Source organism: Cinclus cinclus, chromosome 5 (genome assembly GCF_963662255.1).
Source record: "Cinclus cinclus chromosome 5, bCinCin1.1, whole genome shotgun sequence".
Lineage (NCBI taxonomy): Eukaryota > Metazoa > Chordata > Aves > Passeriformes > Cinclidae > Cinclus > Cinclus cinclus.
In genome coordinates this window covers 68,023,404-68,042,201 of record NC_085050.1, presented here as the reverse complement: position 1 = coordinate 68,042,201, position 18,798 = coordinate 68,023,404, and positions in this window count along the sequence as shown.

The following is an 18,798-nucleotide window of genomic DNA, read 5'->3' as shown; positions in this document are numbered from 1 at the left end:
TGGGACACAGAAGAAAGGGAATATGAGAATGTTTTTCATACCCCTTAATGTGCCACAGAGTGCCAAGGAACCTGTGCAAATGTAGTGGTGTTCATCTGGAGGTACTGCTTGTCTAGTAGGAGAGGGAATCCAGGAACCTTCAGCACTTGTGTGCAATACTCCCCTTCCCCATCATAGGATATGACTTTTGACATCATCTGTTGGTATGAATTGAATTATTACGGCTTATATTTTAATGCAAACATTTGTGAGCACTCCTGTAAATATTAGAAATTTCAGTGCACACATGTTCTAAGGTCTGACCTCTTCAAGGAGGGAGAAAGGGAGGTTAGCTTCCAAATATAGAGGTGTTTATCTTATAAATTCTTATTAGGAAAGGCTGCAGTTGCCAAAAACATGCAGTTTTTCACATGAATGCATATGCATACATTATGGGTATTTCCAGGTTCACAGCAATGTGAATCACATCTCCAGCTTCAGGAGGGGACTGCAAGACTGAAATGTTACGGGTAATACAGAAAGACTTCCACCTAGAAAGCAAAGTCCACCTATTTTGCTCAATTGTCCCTACATACATGACAGAAATCAGGCTTGTGCAAAGTCAAACAATTTAGGAAAGATGCCAGAGGCTCATAGAAATTTTAATTCACAGCTTGAGAAAATAATTCCTATGACAGTGTTCCCAGACTGCTGGCTGTGAGCCTTCAGAGCAGTGACAGGTTTGAAAGAATCTGGGGCAGTGGATGTGATGCTCTAGGTCCACTTGAAATGGCAAATACTCTTGGGGGTTACAGATTGGTACACAGATCCTTGAAAGGTGCTAGAGTGGATGGATCTGTTTTAGTGTACTCTGCATTACTTTGAAACCTGAGCAGCTGGGAGAAAAGCTCCCTGTTCCCATTGTACTGGCTGCTGTTTTCAGGGCTGAGACAGGAGTGTCACCCCCTCAGAGCAGGTCAACTTGCTCAGCACAGAAAAGGTGAATTTTATAGTTCAGCGTTCTTCGCATATATGAGGGGAGAGCTTCGCCATAGGAAAAATGGATCACAGAGGCACCTTTAAATTCTGGGTGCACTGGAGTCCTGTCCCAAACTTTCCTCCTCTGCTTCACTATGGCTTCATGAGCTGCCAATGCAGAAATAGAACCTTTGTACAAGAGTGCTGGCTCTAAGGCAACCTGAGAAATTAAAAGGTATCATTATTTTCTGTTCCCACCAAGACCAGTTAATTTCAAGAGTGTTGCCATCAGCAAATCTTTGGCCTGTCAGAAAGCATGCAGCTTTGAAGTGAGAAGAAAAAAGAATTAGCTGGGTATGCCATTAAAGAAAGAAAACAATAGAGGGAAATTAATTCATCTGTCAACACCCTTCAGAACAAAGAAGAGCAACCAGCATCCCGCAGAATAATTCAGGTCATCCCTGCTGGCACCAGTCATAGATGCATAAACCACAGGATATTGATACATTCAGTGATGTGGATCCATAAATGAAATTAATCTGATAAATGAAATAGAATGAAACTTTCAAAAGTGTTTATCTCAAGGCCAGATAACTCCAGTGGGCATTTTGCACCTTGTGTTCAGGGCAGATTAGACAGACACTGAGATTTTCTGAAAGCCCCACAAATAGGTCTTCACTTGTAGCTCAATTACAGCCATTGAAACCACACACTAAAAGCAGCTGAGTGACACTGGATTAGATCAGATCAGATCTGATCCTCACAGCTTTGACTACTGCCAGCATACCAGGTTCATTGGAAAATAGACTCCATAGCAGATTGGGGACTTGGGAAGCTCTCTGATCCACCCCACTGCCAGGAAGGCAGCATTAAACAGACATAAACCATCTCTCATACACATTTTTCTAACCCATTCTTAAAAATGTACAACAGGTTCTCTCTGAGACCTTCTCTATGATTATCTGTCTTAGCTACAGAATACAAGTAATTCAGTATTTGATCCCATAAAAATACAGTCTCTGATTATTCCCACCTCAGCGCAGTGGGATTTACACACCATAGTAAATCATACTTTTAAATACTTCAAAACTTTGCTGCAATAGATCAAAATACTTTAAAATTCTAAGACTATCTGTTAATTCTAGTATGGAATTATTAAATCTAAGATTATTTTCTCCACAGAAACTTTAATAAAACATTCTATTCCATCACTCAAGTTATTAGCGAAATGGTGAACAACAGTTAACACAGGAGACACTCCTGAAGAACTCCGCTTGGTGCATTTTTCCATTTTGCTTGGAATCTTTGATGCACAGAATATTACTTTCCAGCAAAGTCTGGATTCACATGGGAGTAATTTAATCCACACCAAATTGTACTCATTTGTTTAGCTGAATGTCATCTGAGACAACCTGAAAAGCTTTTTCAAGGTGCATGTGAGATGCTGTTTCTAATCTGTGCAAGGAATCCTGCCAGAGATGAAAATTAGATTGCTTTAATAGGATTTATCTTGAAAATTCCATGTTTGTTCTTTCTAGTCACATAATTACCTGTTAGGAAATTCCAAAGAGATCAGCTGATTATTTGCTTATTTTTCTGAGAGTTTTAACTTGCGATGATTTGTGTATAATATTCTTTCAATAATTTCATTGTGAAAACAGGGAGGGTTACTGCACACGAATCTCACCTCTTCTTTATGAGTCCTCAAATATTTTAATATTTTATTTATATTGTATTGCTAAATCAATTTTATCTTCAGAAAGAAACTTTAAGAAACTAAGGTAGATCTACATGAATAATCAAAGACATGTCATTTCTTAGCATAAAAACATATCTGACAGTGAATATTAGAACTTTAATGAAACCCTTTAAAATCCTCACTTTTATTTTTCAGATCCGTCAAGACAGGATACTCATTTTTATGATGAGGATATATTAGGCTGCACATTTCTAATATTGAGTGCTGTACACTGAAAGTATATGTACATATGTATGTATATAATGATGCTAAGAGTAATGCTTTACTTAAGTATGTGTTATAGAATGACTGACAAGTCAAAAGAGGTAAAAATAGTTTTAATCTCCCTTGCAATCCGGACTGTAACTATTATCCAAGTAACACAGCCCCTTAAGAAAAAGTGGAAAACATTGTTGCAGGCAAACACTGTTCCACATCCCTGAAGTCTTACTCTATTTCTAAATCTAATTCCAAAGAAAGCACTTTAGCTCAAACTGGTGGGCTGTAGCCATTTGCCAGGTTTCAATGCAGAAGAAAACCCAAGTATCCTTATCCTATGGAACACTTGCTACAGGCAACAGTGAGCACCAGATCACCTTCTGTTTCTTCAAGTCTTTCTATATTTTGTACTAGACAAACAATTTGTCTAAAATTCAGTGAAATTGCGTTTCTGTCCCTTGGCTTGCAGATCAAACTCTCAAATGGCAGGCATCTCAATTTCAATTCAACAAACATGACCAAAAAATTACTGCCAGTATTCTACACAAGATTATCTGTCACAGCCTTTTGTGGGAGCACAACAAAAGAGCGTGGCTATCCTCTCAGTGCATTAACTTCAATCAAGGAAGTAAATAAATCATATTTTAATAGCAAAACCCTGTGTATTTATAACCTTCTTTTGAATAAAGGCTGAGGACATGGAAAGTGAGGCTGAGTTCTACAAACAAACTTAAAAATGGGAGTGTGGAAAACCTGGCAAAACTGCACTTGATTTTTAGGTTTCACAACCAGGGAAAAGCCATTCCACCAAAAGGCACTATCAAAGAGTTGAAATATGAACCATTAGAGCAGCAATTTCAAACTAAACTGAAGAGCAGATTTCAGCTATTATACACCCAAGGCCATGACAAGAAGGCACCATGAATATGTGACAGTCTTTTTCCCATGGCAGTATCAGAGCTGCTGCCGGCTCCCACACAAAGGAGAGGGCACCAGAAAATGGAGGTAAAAGGCAAGAGGAAGTGTGTGGACAATACTGCCAAAGAGGTTGAAGTGGGTGCTGAAAGAAGGAATAGTAAATCACTTTATCAGACGAATAAAGTAACAGTAAACCAGTTTACACTATCTGGAAATGTCAATAATAAACAGAAAAAGAGCCTTTAACACAGAGAAAAAATTCAGAAAGTGTTACTTTTCAAAGATTCACTCAGCAAGCGTCACAGGACACTTCACCAACAAGATTACATTCCCAGAGCTAAACATTAAACATGTCACATCACAAAGTGATAATTACAAGACCTACAAACAGCTGAAGTTTGTGACAGTGAAGAACGTAGGAGAATGATATGGGACAAAGAAAAACCTTTGGTATAACAGCACTTGAAAGTGAGATACCAGAAGGAGTATTTCACACAAGTGTGACAGTGTAACAGTGATTGAGGTAAGCAAAACTATGTGCACAGTCCTTTTATGAACCTTTCTTCCTTTTTATTTCTTTTAGAGCTGAAGTCAAGCAAGAACAAGCTGCAAGAACAAGCTGCATCTCATGTGTTGGACAGATTTTTACCCTCAGCATAAACATCAAAGAGAGCATCAAATACTGTTTTTACCACTCAGCACAAACTTCATAGATTTCCCCAGCACATGGAGAGCTTCTATCACAAACCAGTACTGAATATCTTCAATTGCTATTATGTTCCAACAAAAATCATTGCCACCATTACAGCAGGGCTTGCATAGATCAATATAGGCTTCAAGGAATGGTTAATCATATAGATTGATATTAAATAATGATGTAGTCATGTTTGGTATTGCCACTGACTTTAATATAAGAAATATATTATATAGATTTTGAAGATCTAGACTTTGTTGATGACATAGCTTTAATTGCTAGTTCAATAAAAGGGAAAAGAAAAAAGCAGTCTCGTATTACCCCCCAAAAATATTATTTTGTTATGAGAAAAAAAAAAACAAACTAATTAAAATCAAGGTAAACTGTAACTCAAACACTCATTTGAAAAGAAAAATTAACTACAAAATGAATCAGTCAATTTCCATACACTGGCAGTAATGGAAATCAGGATTTTCAGAAGGAAACCATTAATAAATGGGCAAGGTGGCAGGTGCATTTACCAACTTAACCAACATTGTATCAATACAAATCTCTAGCTTCAAGACCAAACTGTGAATTCATAACACACATTATTTCCATCACACCACGGATCTGAGACTTAGATATTGACCAGAGGTACAGATACATACATCCTATCTTTAATCTTATCCATAAAGAAGTCGGAAATATTCAGGAATTGTTAAAAGAGTGTCAATCAAAGCGATCAAAATTACTTTTCCGTTCATCTCCTGGGAAGAGAGAGTATATGGGAATTAGGACTCTGGTCCCATTTTCATAGAATCATAGAATGGTCTAGGTTGGAAGGGACCTTAAAAATCACCTAATTCCAGCTCCCTGCCATGGGAAGGAACACTTTCCACTACATCAGTTTGCTCAGAGCCCCATTCAGCCTGGCCTTGAACACCCCCAGATATGGGGCATCCACAGTTTCTCTGTTTCAATGCCTCACCACCTTCAGAGCAAAGAATTTCCTCCTAATATCTAATCGAAACCTACTCTCTTTCAATTTAAAATTCTTGTCTTGTCACTTCAGGTGCTTGCAGAAAGTCTCTTTCCATCTTTCCTGCAGGTACTGGAAGGCTGCAGTTAGGTCACCCCAAAGCCTCCTTTTTTCCAGGCTGAACAATCCCAATTCTCTCACCCTTTCCTCACAGGAGATGTGCTCCACCCCTCTGATTATCTTGACACCTCTCTGGACTCCATCCAACAGTTTGTCTTTTGCTGAGGACCCCAGAGCAGGATGCAGCATTGCAGGTGAGGTCTCACCAGAGCAGGGCAGAGGTGCAGAATCCCCTCCCTTGACCTGCTGCCCACGGGGCTTTGGATACAGCCCAGGACATGATCAGAACATGGCCCAGAGCCACTTTAAGACACAGTGGTAAAGCCTTGTTAAACCCAAACAAAACTCTGATACCACAGAAAGAATTCAGACTTCAAATAATCTATAAAAGGTACAAACCAGGCATATTTAAAAATATTTACTTGGATTACATCCTATTTATAGTTCTTGCAATTGGAATCACTTGCTGAGAATTCAATGTAATAAGAAAGAAGCACAACATACTCAGTCATTAGCTATAAAAGAACAGGAGTCCATCTGGAAACCACGTAACGGATATTAAAAGACTATTTATAAATTGAACTTTAAATTAAAGTGTTTCTGAGATTTGATCCTTAAAAAGTTTTCAGTTTATTTCAATTGGGCCAAGTCAGCTTTATAGCATGTATGAAAATATGTAGAACTGCTTCAGGTTATTGATCAGACATGCTGCTAAAGCCATACTCTGTATTTGGGATTAAACTTTCCATCACAGTAGGAAGCTCTGCTAAGGTAAAATCCTCACCTCCAGCCCTTTTTTACAGATGCTTATTAGCCAGCAGTGACAGCAAGAGCCACTGGAAGAATGCATGTTCCTGAAGAGTGGCAACCAGGAGTTTTGCCTGACAAATGGAAGAGCTGGGCTGGAAGAGCTGTCCTTCCTTATCAGCAGCTGGAAACCAGCTGGGATACACCAAAGCACCTAAAATAACAATAGACACCTACACCTCAGGTATCTGACTCATCCTCATTTTCATATTCTTGTGTGTTTTATCAAAGTACCGAAACAGGAATCACAATCTGATTAAAATGTATACAGTGTGAGGTACAACTTATATCCATAACTTAATAACTTATGAGCTAAACCCATGCACATACATCAAACAAACAGATGGAGGGGGAGAGTTTCATGTTCGTGTTGCTGCTGTTAATCAGTGTATTGGAATAATATTAGTTTATCTGCATTCATGGCACACATCACTGTTTAGATAAAAATATTTCATTTGGAAGAAGAGGTTTTTTTGAATAATTTTATCCAGATGTTGGACAGAAGCTTCCAAAATAAAAGAGTTTACAAGTGCCAGATCTTATGCCCCTTATTTATTATCACAGCTGGGAAGCAGGATGTTGTCACCCAAATATCCAGCGTAGGACCACCTTGTTTGACACAGGGAGATGTGGAAGTTACTAGTCCTGTTATTGAAGAGGAACACTAAAATGGGATTTAAAGTCCAGCTCATGTTGCAGCCAAGGTATTATTGGACAAAGAATGAGTATGGGCAGAGAATGACAACAAAAGCAAAGCAAACAATCACATCCCCACCTCTGACTGCTCTGTTAATAATTACAGACGAGCCATTCATTCTTCCATAACTGTTACCATGAAAAAGTCCAAGCTGTATTTCAGCCAACTAGCAACACAAAAGACTTCACAAAACTACCATGAAATCCCAACTGCCAGCTTTGAAACAAAATAAACAAGATGCCAGGAGATCGCCAGTCCAAATCTCTTCCCATTTCCACTATTTTTAGCCAAGTACTGCAATGACTCTTACCACAGTTTTGTATCAGTAGGGCAATCTATTTTTAGCCCATGGAATTTCCTGTATCACTTTACTCTGTTAAACAGAAAATGCTCTCAATGAATCTAAGCAATGACATCCAAGCAATGACAGAACTTAAAGAACATGACTTTTTCCCATCCAAGCCTTTTCTCTCCTGCCAAACCTAATAATTTTTATAGAACCACTGCCTTTCCAGTTTTGTGCAATTTAGTCCCAAGACCTAAAAAGGCTTAGCCTCCTACTGTAAAATCCTCAGCAAACACTTAATTAAAGACACAACTAATTGTAACCAATTATAAAGAAAATCATAATGAATGTCCAATCAGAATCAGGTGCAGTGCTTATTGTTCTTTAAACATATAGTTGCTGGTTTGGGCACACACAAACAGGGCTTGAGCTGCTGCTTTTTTTATTTTCAGAAAAGACCTTCTTACCATATTATATAAAAGTACAAAAACACTCATACATGAGGGGTATGTGCAAGAGAAAGTCAGTCCCCCAAGGCAGTTCTGCACCTTTTCACTCCTATACCTCTGCAATTCTTTTAAGGATAGACATTCCCTAAATTTTTGAAGCCACAAAGGCAAAGGCAGACTCCCTTGCAGAAGTGAATTCATTCCTGGCCTGTCAGTGATGGGTGATGTTTCCTCAGAGCTTTCAATACTTGAAAATCTGGGAGTATTTGCAGAATAATTTTTACTTGATATAGCATGTATTTTACTTGATATACCCAAGTCACTGATTACATCTTCACAGGAATCTTAACTGAAATACGAATTTCCACCTTCCAAATGAAACTTTTGCATCAAAATCACCTCCAGATAAGAAATAGTGAATCTTCTCCATTACTTTCATAGTTCCACTGTAGGCACCACTAAAAAAATTTTAAAACCCCACATTTCCTCAAAGGGTGAAATTCAAGGAAAATAGCCTTTGTGAATGGAAAAAAGTACATAGTCCTATAAAATGACCAACTATATCTATGATACTGTTTTTATACCTATCAAAATCTTTGGAATTTATGTATTAGTTTAGCACTTCCTTTTACTTATTCCTATGTATATAATAGAGACATATTTAATTCTAACTATAACTGTAGCTAACTCAACTTCTGTTGCAATAAAACCAGATACAGGAGCAATTAAAACTTTTTACAGAAGACTAGTCCAAAAAAATGAAGATGCTGCATGATAGAAGACATATGAAAGAGACAGTCATACATGTATACATTAAATCCTCAGAAACATTTGTGCTCCAAAATTTTTCCCTTACAGTCTTAATGAGAAAATACCATCTCCCCCTCTAGATTACAAACAGCATCAGGAAAGTCACTGGTGTTAAAAAGGAAAGCACCTTTTTGACCCACCCTATTGGCAGAAACAATCAGCATGCTTGTTATAAGAGCAAATGGACTAGGTTAAAGTTAGGGAAATGGGAAAGATAAAAGATTTGGAGCCCTGGAATCAGTAGAGGGGGAGGCAGAGAGTGAGGTGAGCCAGCTGTGTTCTTACACTGGAAGAGCTGCATATGGGTTTAAAAACAACAGGTGCCCTTTGTCACCTTCAGAATCCCTCCAGACACACAGCTGAGGGTGAGTTTTAAGATGAATTCTTGATGCACAACACAAACACATAGGCTAAGGCAAATTCTAATGGAAACTTGTTGAATGTGTTCTTTTAAAATTATTTTGTCTGTAACTTCATAATGTTTTTCCTTCAAGAAAGAGAAGTGAAGGTCGCTGTTCATATTTAATGCATTTCAAACAAAAGTGGCATGGTTACTGACTTTTCTGTGTGTGCAAGGATGATGCCAATTGGCCTGTATGTAAAGAGACTCACTTCTGCTTTACTGTTATTTTTGAACAGATTTCTTCATCAATGCCATTCAAAGAAAGAAGCCTGTTTTTTCTCCTCTGTTGTTGCAATTCAAATGGTAATAAAACCTAGTAAAGAGAATGATTCAGACTCTCTTATTTTGCTCTCTGAAACAGAATTGCTGATTGTTAAATAGTTGCTTTTCAGCTGCTTGTTTAGAATGCCTTATACAATTGACTATGCCAGCTTGCCTGTTACTGATCTGCCTGAGGCAGATTGCTATGTTTTCAGGACAAACAAATATTAAAATACACATAGAATTCAGCTGGATGTTAAAAACAAGGCAGTGGAGTCTGTTCAGAGCTCTCAGGAATGTTTTCATAACACTTGAGACATTTTATTTTATTAAATCAATTTAAAGCTCTGTTTATCACAGAATTTCTCTTGATGTTTTCTCTCTGGATGCTCTATTTAAATCATCATTAAGAGACACAATGAGGCTGGTTTAAGTCCTACTCTAGCACTCTCTTCTCCATATTTTATCTATCTGATGTTTCTAGACCATGAAGGGAGGTGTAACACCATTTGCAAGGAGAATTTTGACAGAGCAAAGCTGTGACTTCAGTGATTATATCCTGTGTATACAACCCTATCTAGTCAAAAACTGTGTCATTTAGAAAAGGGGAACATGGAATGTTAAGTAATTTTTTTTTTCTGCCCTGCATTTGTGCTCTTGCCTGCTAACCATTCTCAGGCTTTACTTTATTTTCCAAAAACAGGTAAAATCCTGAATTAATACATATATTACTACATATATAACACATATAATAGTTTTTTGGCTGAGACTTGATGGGCTTTTTGGTGCAGCAATGACTGTAGAGAAATTTAGAGGTCATGTAGAAATTAGTAATCAATGGCTCTCTCTTCATTAACGAATGTTCACAACTTGCTGACAATTCCTGTGACATTTACTACTTATCAAAAGAAAGTTTTACTTGCTGAATTTGTCCAGTGCCTATTTTTGCCTCAACACCTCACCTGGAAGAATTTTAGGGGTAGGCAAACAAAATGAAGAAGGCTGTGGTGGCCCCTACAACCCAAGGGATCCCAGTGTGAGGCTTTTTTTGAGATGTTCTAGATCTCCCTTGTCTCCTATGGAAACAGTTACCTGTCCCAAACATGTTTTAAAGAATCATTGGAACAGGAACTGGTATGCTCATAAACAAAAAGTTCCTGTCACCAAGTCAGAGAACTGCTCTCTCAGTCCTTCTGGAATATTTCAGTATCTTACAGAAAATTACACAGCTTCTGCAGCAGTGCCTCAACAGAGGTACAAGGCAGCCCTGCTCCAGTATAGTCATGATCCTGGGAGACAGATTTTTCAGGGTCAAATACAGACATGTCTCCCTTTTTTTTTGTATATTCCATTTGCTTTATTTCTAAACTCCCCAGCCACAGGACTACTACTATATACAACAGAATTCCCTGATGTGCAATACTTATTGGGAATTTGAGTTGAAGGCTATGTGACTGTGTCTTGAACACTTAGTGACAACTTAAGAGATAAGCTCTTCAGGAAATTTTCTATTCCCATCCTTTTCACTTCAACCCCTGCTTACCAAAATGTAACCAGGTCATAGGTAACAAATTAACATGCTGGTGCCTTTATCATTCCTCTGAAATAGGCAGCTCTGCTGACTCTTGTGGAGCACAGTAAATGATCCCCACAATATCAGATCAGGCCAAGCTAAACTGTAGCTGAACTGTGCTTTTGGTCACAAAGTCTGCGGGCTGTTTCTGAAACACAGGAAGAAGTTTGTGTCAGAAGGAACAAGCTTTAAAAGGACTAGTGAAAGCATAACTAGATCCCAGATTTTGTCCCTTCTCAGCCGGTCATACTGACATTTTTTATTTTTTTTTTTTAATTAACTGCATAACTGCTGTAAGCTCTCTTTATTTACATAAATGTTATTTACATAAATGTAATCAAGAGCCTTAGGGTACAGAATGTAGCAAATACTACATCTGGTAACTGGTTACACCTATCTTACTCCTTCCATGTAGGAACTAACTTGTATGATCTGGGACATGTTTTACTCCAGCCTTGCTGTATCTGAGCAAGGACTTCAGGATGCATTAGTCATAAACACAAGAGCCTGATAGGGCTCAATTGAGAAAGCTGCTGGTTCTTTGCAACAATATCAAGCTGTTAATTCAAAGTTCTCAAGTATCTAAAACAAGTTGCTTTGCCTTAAACTTCCTTTTTGACCTTTTCACTGGCACATCCCTTCGCCTTACACTCTTTTCCAAATAATCTCAGCTTTTTCTTGACTCGAGTCCAAAACGTTCTGTTTGAACTCTCCCAGCAACAATTCCTCCTCTACAGAATTTTGTGTTATCTGCTCAGTTTTTCTTGTTTTCTCTGACATTCAGCAATCAGCAGGCCTGGCCTGTGATCAAATAAGCACTAGAGAGCTGAGTCCCCCTGAGCACATGCAGTGGCTGCTGACATCACAGGGTCAGCTGCAGGATACATTTTCCTGGAGTTTTTGCTATAGGGTATCAAATGCTAATTTTGCTATAGGGTATCAAATGGTAATTGCTCTTGCCCTGAGACATTATACCCATTCTTGTCCTAGAAAACTCTAATACCACCCAGGAAAATTCTGTGGGCTAAAATTATTGGAGCAAACAAATATTTACCAAGGAAAGAAGTCCCACTGCCAAAGATTTTCATTCACTGGTTCTCCATAGCCAAGATTTTAGTTCTGGCCTGGTGATAGCAAACCAGACTCCAAGCAGTTTTTATGTAATGCAGGGTCTCAATGCCTTACCCTCCACACCTAAAAACTCCTGTGCATAGGATTCATCATGGAAATCTCTTGCTCACGTTTCCTCTTAAGACTATCTTGTCTCAATCCAATTTTAAACATTCAAGAATCAGAAAGTATGATCAGTTCCAGTTAGGAACAACTTCAATCTTTAAGTTATTTAAGGTCTCGCTCCACTATATATACAAATCTAATAGCACTCTGTGGTCAGTTTAGGAATGTCCAGAGAACAATCCAACCCAAACAGTCTAAGAGCCTAAAAACTTGTGAGCTAATGTTTTTCTCGTTTGTTTATCAGGAAAGTAGGCTTATTTATATAATTTAAATTCAGGCATGATCGGCCTTTCTATATACATAAAGAATTAGATCTGATATCCTAATGGAGCCAAAAGAAATTACATATATTTGGGGAAATGAATATGTGGTCATTACATTTCCCAAATCATACCACTATAACTATTTTTTCCCTTTACATACACAGTAACCATACCTCCTGGAATTTCTTCCATAACTGTTCTATCATAAAAATTGGGCTCTAAGGAAAGATGAGAAATTAGAGCAGCAAATACTGAGTGTTAGAACAACAAGGAAGATGTGTCAGTAGTACAGGACAAGAAGGGAATACAATGGAGGGAGATGAGCTGTTAAAACCTCTGCAAGGGAAGTGAGGGGGGAAATAGAATCAATACCAAGCCTAAAAAAAGAGTCAGAAAAGACAGGGAAGAAAAAAAAGAAAAAGAAAATAAAGGAAGGTGGCTTATTTTTGTTGTAGAAAGAAATATGTTCAAGGTTTGGGGAGGAAGGAATAATCAAAGATAGAAAGCTATAAAATTATGAGTTATTGCCTGGAATTTCATCTGAGGCTTTGTGAGTTCAGTTTCACTGTTAATAATTTAACTTAATAGACCCACCCGCTATTCTGATAGAAAAATGGCCCCTCAGTTTATACTGGACTGTTTATTCTATATTTAATACTCCCTGTAGGTGATGGAACACTTGAGACTGCCGACTCTCAATGCAGCCATCTGACATTCAGTATTAATGAGTCAATAAATATGCCCCCTTTGTTATGTGCAAAGACCCAAGATGTTCCTCTGTCTTTGATTTTTCCTGTTCATTAAGAATACACAGCCTTTCAAAGCATTCCCTGTCAAACAGATAATGGAGATTTCATTGGCCATTGCCTTGTACATGCTGATATATCTTCTAAACAAAAGTGTCAGAATGTTGACACGGGAGGAATCTGGCCAGCTGGAGGGCTTTGCTGAATAATAAAATATAAAATTAAAGCATTTGTAACTGTTGCATTTAATATAAAAAACCTGCAAAAGTTAATGACTGGATGGGTAATTTAAAACAAAAGCCCCAGCAGGCAGAGAATTATAACTAAAAGCTAGCAAGGGGAATTCTTGATGCAGCTCTCTGGAGAGCTTAGTTGGAACATAGCATGTATTTTTGCAATACAAAGCAATTACAGGCATCTCCAAACAATAAAAATCCATAAAATGTTCTGGTGTTCTGATTATTTTTTTTTCATTAGATAAGCTTGACAAGTTACAGGATCCCATTTCATGCTGACAGCTCTCCACATCTGATAGGAACACAAGGAGATAAAAATGCTTAAGTAATCAAATGTGGTGCATATTTTTAAATGCACTCATTATGTTTAGTACAGCACCATGAAAATAAATATGTGGACTTGTGAAAACTGAGAGCTGTTTTTGTCCCTTAAAGAATCAAATTCAGTGCATGTAGACATGCTGAAACAACCCAAAGTACAGCCAGTACAACATGTAAAAATCACAAAATCAAATCTGGCCAGTAATAAGTCATCTAAATTGGCATTTGCAGCCTCCTGTTGATGGTGACCATATCACCCACTGTGGGAAAATCATTCACCTTGTCTCTGCTGGACATCTCATGGAGACTTTCAATACTCAGAAGGAAAAAGGACTTTTAGTTATTTTGAAAACCAGGAAGTTCTGCTTCTAGATTCACTCTATAGATACAAATCAATAGCAAACATGGTTTTGTAAATTTTCTTCCCATTTCAGTTAAGCAAGAGGGGTTAAGCTGTTCCTAGTAAGAAATTTTAAACATAAATTTAAAAATATATTGGACTCATTTAATAAAAACTTCACGTTGTAAAGAAGACTAAAATAAAGAAGCTTTTCTGGATTTATATTTGGCTTTGGGCCACATTATAAACTGAATGGCAACATGTGTAGATTTTTTAATTATAGCTGAAAAAAATTATTCTTTAAAACAGCACATTAACTAGCTTGAAAAAAATTGTTTATATATCTCGAAGTGTATATACATTAGAAATCTTAACTCAATAAAACTGCATCTGATAGGATTTTCCTGGTATTATGACTAAGTTTACTGGTATTTAATATTTTGATCTATGATCTGGAAGTAAATATAAAATTGCAGTTGATAAAATGTTTGGAATCCATGAAGTTTGCCAGACTGGAAGTCTGGGGATGAGCTGGAGAAGGTAATGCCACAAACATGAAGGCACATTCTGCTTTCCTTGCATCACCTTAGAGTGAGAGAATGTACATTGGTCAACCTATTTATTTAACAAAAAAAGAACAAAAACCCAACAACTGAAGAATTGTCATCTTCAGAAAAAGGGAGGGAAAAAAGAGATAAATTCTGTTTAACAAGAACAATGTGGACAATGGCTGTAGCTGAAGGAAGATAAATTTAAACTGGAGATAGGGCGCAGATTTTTAACTGCATTCACCACTAAAGATGCCTCAATTATAAAACATACTTCAAAATATTGAGTTTCTTATTCTTCCCTATAAAAGGACAGGAAGGTAACAATATTGTCCCATTTAACTTCATAGGAGTCCTTAAACTGCCTTTTTATAAATTAGAATGCTGGCCAGCAACTAAAGAGACAGCAGAGTAGGGAAGGAAATTCTTCAAAATGCTTCTTGTTTTCCATTATACCTACAAAAGGTTGTTAACTACCTTAGTCCAAAGAAAGCCTTCCATGACTCAGCACAACTCTCAGTAGAAAATGACACGGATTTTGAAAGTTCATGTGCATTGATTGTATCAGATAAGACAAAAGAGATAATGACCTATGGTACAGAGAAAGGTTACCAGGAGCTTCTTACTGACATATGAAGTGCAAAGTAATTCCAGGCAATTCTGGTCAAATAACAAGACACAAAGTAATTTGCAGTCAGCTGTTTCCTGGCCTCTCTCTTCAGCTCAGTAGTCAAGAAAAGTTCCCATGATTTCTGGGGAAGCAGGTAGCTGGGGCTGTTTTCAGTGTTATCTGCAGATTAAGCAGAATTTGCTTCTTTAAATACTGTACTTGAGAAAACACTTTATAATTGAGCACAAAGTATGAGCTGGAATGTTTATTTTTCTATCTAAGGATACAAAAAAGCTTTCAAATGCAGAAATATTATTTAAAGGTTATCTACAGTAAAAGTTATTAGGTATAACAACTTCTTAACTTAAAAAGAATATCTTACAACTGATGAAATAGGTACTGGTTTGAAATCTTTGCTTTAATATATTTTAAAATTGCACAATATTCATTTTTTTTCTTTAGTCGTCTGTGAAATTGTATTGTGTGCATTTTCCAGCCTTTAATCAGTAACACCCTGCTGTTACTCTTGGCCTCTTTTGTGGAGGAGATCAAACTGGGATTCTCTCCAGAAATGTAACTCCTTAACCTTTACAGAATTCCTCAACTGGCTAGAGGGCAATTTGTCGTGTTCTCCTTTTACAGAGCTGAAAGAGCTGCCTCTGCTGCCCCGCAGAACAATGAGAGCAATCAGGCCACATCCAACCTCAAAAGAATTTTGGAAAGTAACTTGTTAGTAACTTTATGTTCTATTTTGGGGGTGCAAAAGAAACTCTCTCAATGCATTCCTCAATATTTAGCATGAAAGCAGAGGTTCTTCTTGAAAGCTCTATCTTCTAGTCAGATGCTGAACTGCTCTTTAAAAATCTACATACATTCTAAAATTTTATTTATTATGGAACTGATGCAACATAAATGACAAAGTTTTATATCTTTTTTTCATGAAAGGCCTTAAAGCTGAGAATTCAATTCTCCAAATTTAAGAATGTGTTTTTAGTTGCTTGAGCAGCTGCTGTTTTCAGAGCTCTTTAGCTATTGCTTTCTGTCCTGAACATCCATTTTGAGTGACATAAAGAAGAAAACTGGATGCATTAACCAGTAAATATCCAAAGATATGCACAGCACCACTATGGGCTACTTGTAAAAAAAGCTGCCAGAGCTACTAAGATCAGTGAGCTTTGAAGTGTTTGTGTATTAAATTATTTTTAAAGAATTTTTTTCCAAATAATATCTACATGTAATACATGCAGAAATATTCTAAATGTTTCAAATAATACTTCGGGGAAAAAAAGAGGAGTATTTTAGAATTCATTATGAGATGGAAACCAGTGCATAATCTGAACAATATGATTGCACCTTGCCCTTCCAGCGATCTCCAGTAAATCCATAGCCTGACCTCATCAGTTACCAATCAGAAAACATAACTCTAAGCTACAATATGATTTTATGGCATACCTTGTCACTGATTTATTACAATAATGAAGGTCTGTTATGCATCTTGACATGACTGGGCATTAATAAAAGCAGAGTTGCATTAGCTCTGCCTTTATAGAAGTTTCTGGAATGTATCGGTATTATTTTGGCATGCTGGTTTAAATTGAAGAGATGTGCTCTGCTGTACTGCAGTTGAATTTCTTCTTCCTATAAACCACTTGTGCTTAAGAGAGCTCCAACTAAACATAAGTTGCAGTTGTTTGTGCAGCAGGTTCCAGATATTACAAAGAGTTTGAAGCTATGTTCCAAATTAACAGAATATTTCCTTTTTCCCTGTAGATATCATGGCAGACTCCTTCAACGAGGCCAGGAGTTTTCATACCACTTTCCTGATTGGCAATAGGCTGATCTGATTTCTCTTCTTAATAATCTTCCTAATGAATCCCAGTCTTCTTTCTCAATAAATTACTGAATATTAACAGGCAGTCACACGGCTGTTCTCTGCACATTAAAGATGTACATATAATTTACAGATCAAAGCACTCGAGATTCTCCCAAGAAGGAAGCTAGGCTTTATCTTGCTAATTTAAAAATGCAATTACATCTGTACAAAGTACACTGTGACTTTAGTGTCCAACTCAATGTTCGTGTTTTCCTGTTGGAGTTAAAGGTGTTATAATCAGGTTAGACAGCAGCAACAGTCAATAAAAAGTCCTTTAATTCATTTTTGCCAAGTTCTGGTTGTGTATCTGGCTCTTCAACCTGGCTACAAACAGTTGTCCCATGTTTTACCTGGCCTGTGCCAGGAATGTGCTGGAAAACCTGCCACAGTGTGTGCCAGCAAGAGTAGACAGTAGCTATTAAAGTTTATGTTGTTTGGAACCTGAAAGATGCAGATTAATGCATGGATAGCTGTGGCAAGTTCACCACCAAAGAAGCAAAAATAATTTCCTGACTAGCCAGAGCTAGAAAAAAAATGATTCTGTGATTTGCCACTACCTGGAATGGATGACAAGTAAGCACCGACGAACTGCCCAAGTTCTTAACTACGTCTGATTATGAACAGAAAAAATATTTCAGAGGTAAAGAAAACAAGATTTAAAGATACACATAATGACAAAACACAAGGTATTTCTGGTGTAGATGCTGTGCTTGAGTTCCTGAAGACCCCTTGTTCAGTAACTTTCATCTCATCAGTGTAGGGCTATAGATGATCTGCCCACACTTGAATTCCCTATCATAACAGCTGCTACCAAACAGCAGAACCCATGGCATCTGACACTGAACAGAAATATTTTCAAATCTTACAGGGCAATTGTTCCAGTAAAAACTAGAGCTAGTGGCCACTCCAGCAGTTTTTCATAACAAGAAAGCAAGCAATTCACAAAAGCCTGAACTGTCAAACACAAATCTGATGCTGCTCCGCTGGAAAACACTACAGGAGTTCTGGTCCTCGTTTTGTAAGCTTCCACTGCAGATCTTCTGTAATTTCCAAATATTTTTGTGTGACCTCAAGCCTCACAGATCTTCATTGACAACCTGGTAAGAATGCAGTAAGAAGTCTGCTATTTTTGCAAGCCCCAGGGCTTAGGACAAGTAGAGAGAGTTCATTGGATGTCCTCCCTTGCTGAAGGTTGTTCTTTATTCCTAGTGTTAGCAGATAAATATACAATATACTATAACCTTGTCACAAGTGTTCTCAGAGCTGATCACATTTCTCTTCTTTTTTGAATTACCAGATTTTTTGAAGGTGAACTTGAAACTGATCCAGCAATGAGAAAATTTCATTTCCCTTTCTTTTTCCCTACAAATCATACTTTTTTGAAATTGTGCACAATATTGTATATTGTAGCCAAAGTACCAAATTCAGGTCTTCAAATAATACATTTTCTATTTGTGAAAGCCTGACTTAAGTGACCATTACTTTTATCTGCAAGTTAACATCCTACACTGGATTTTGCACAAAGCTTTAATCAAAAGAGAAGTGTTGTCTGCTTGTTTTCCTATTGCAGAGCTTCCTAGGATTCCTCCCTATGTGTCTTCATCCTCTAACAGGAATAGGCCTTGTCTGAGACTGCTCTGAAGTCATGGAGGCAAATTGCATTTATTCAGCTTTCTGATTTCCTGATATTCCTGATAATGACATCTGTGTCTGTATGTATCCTACTTCTCTA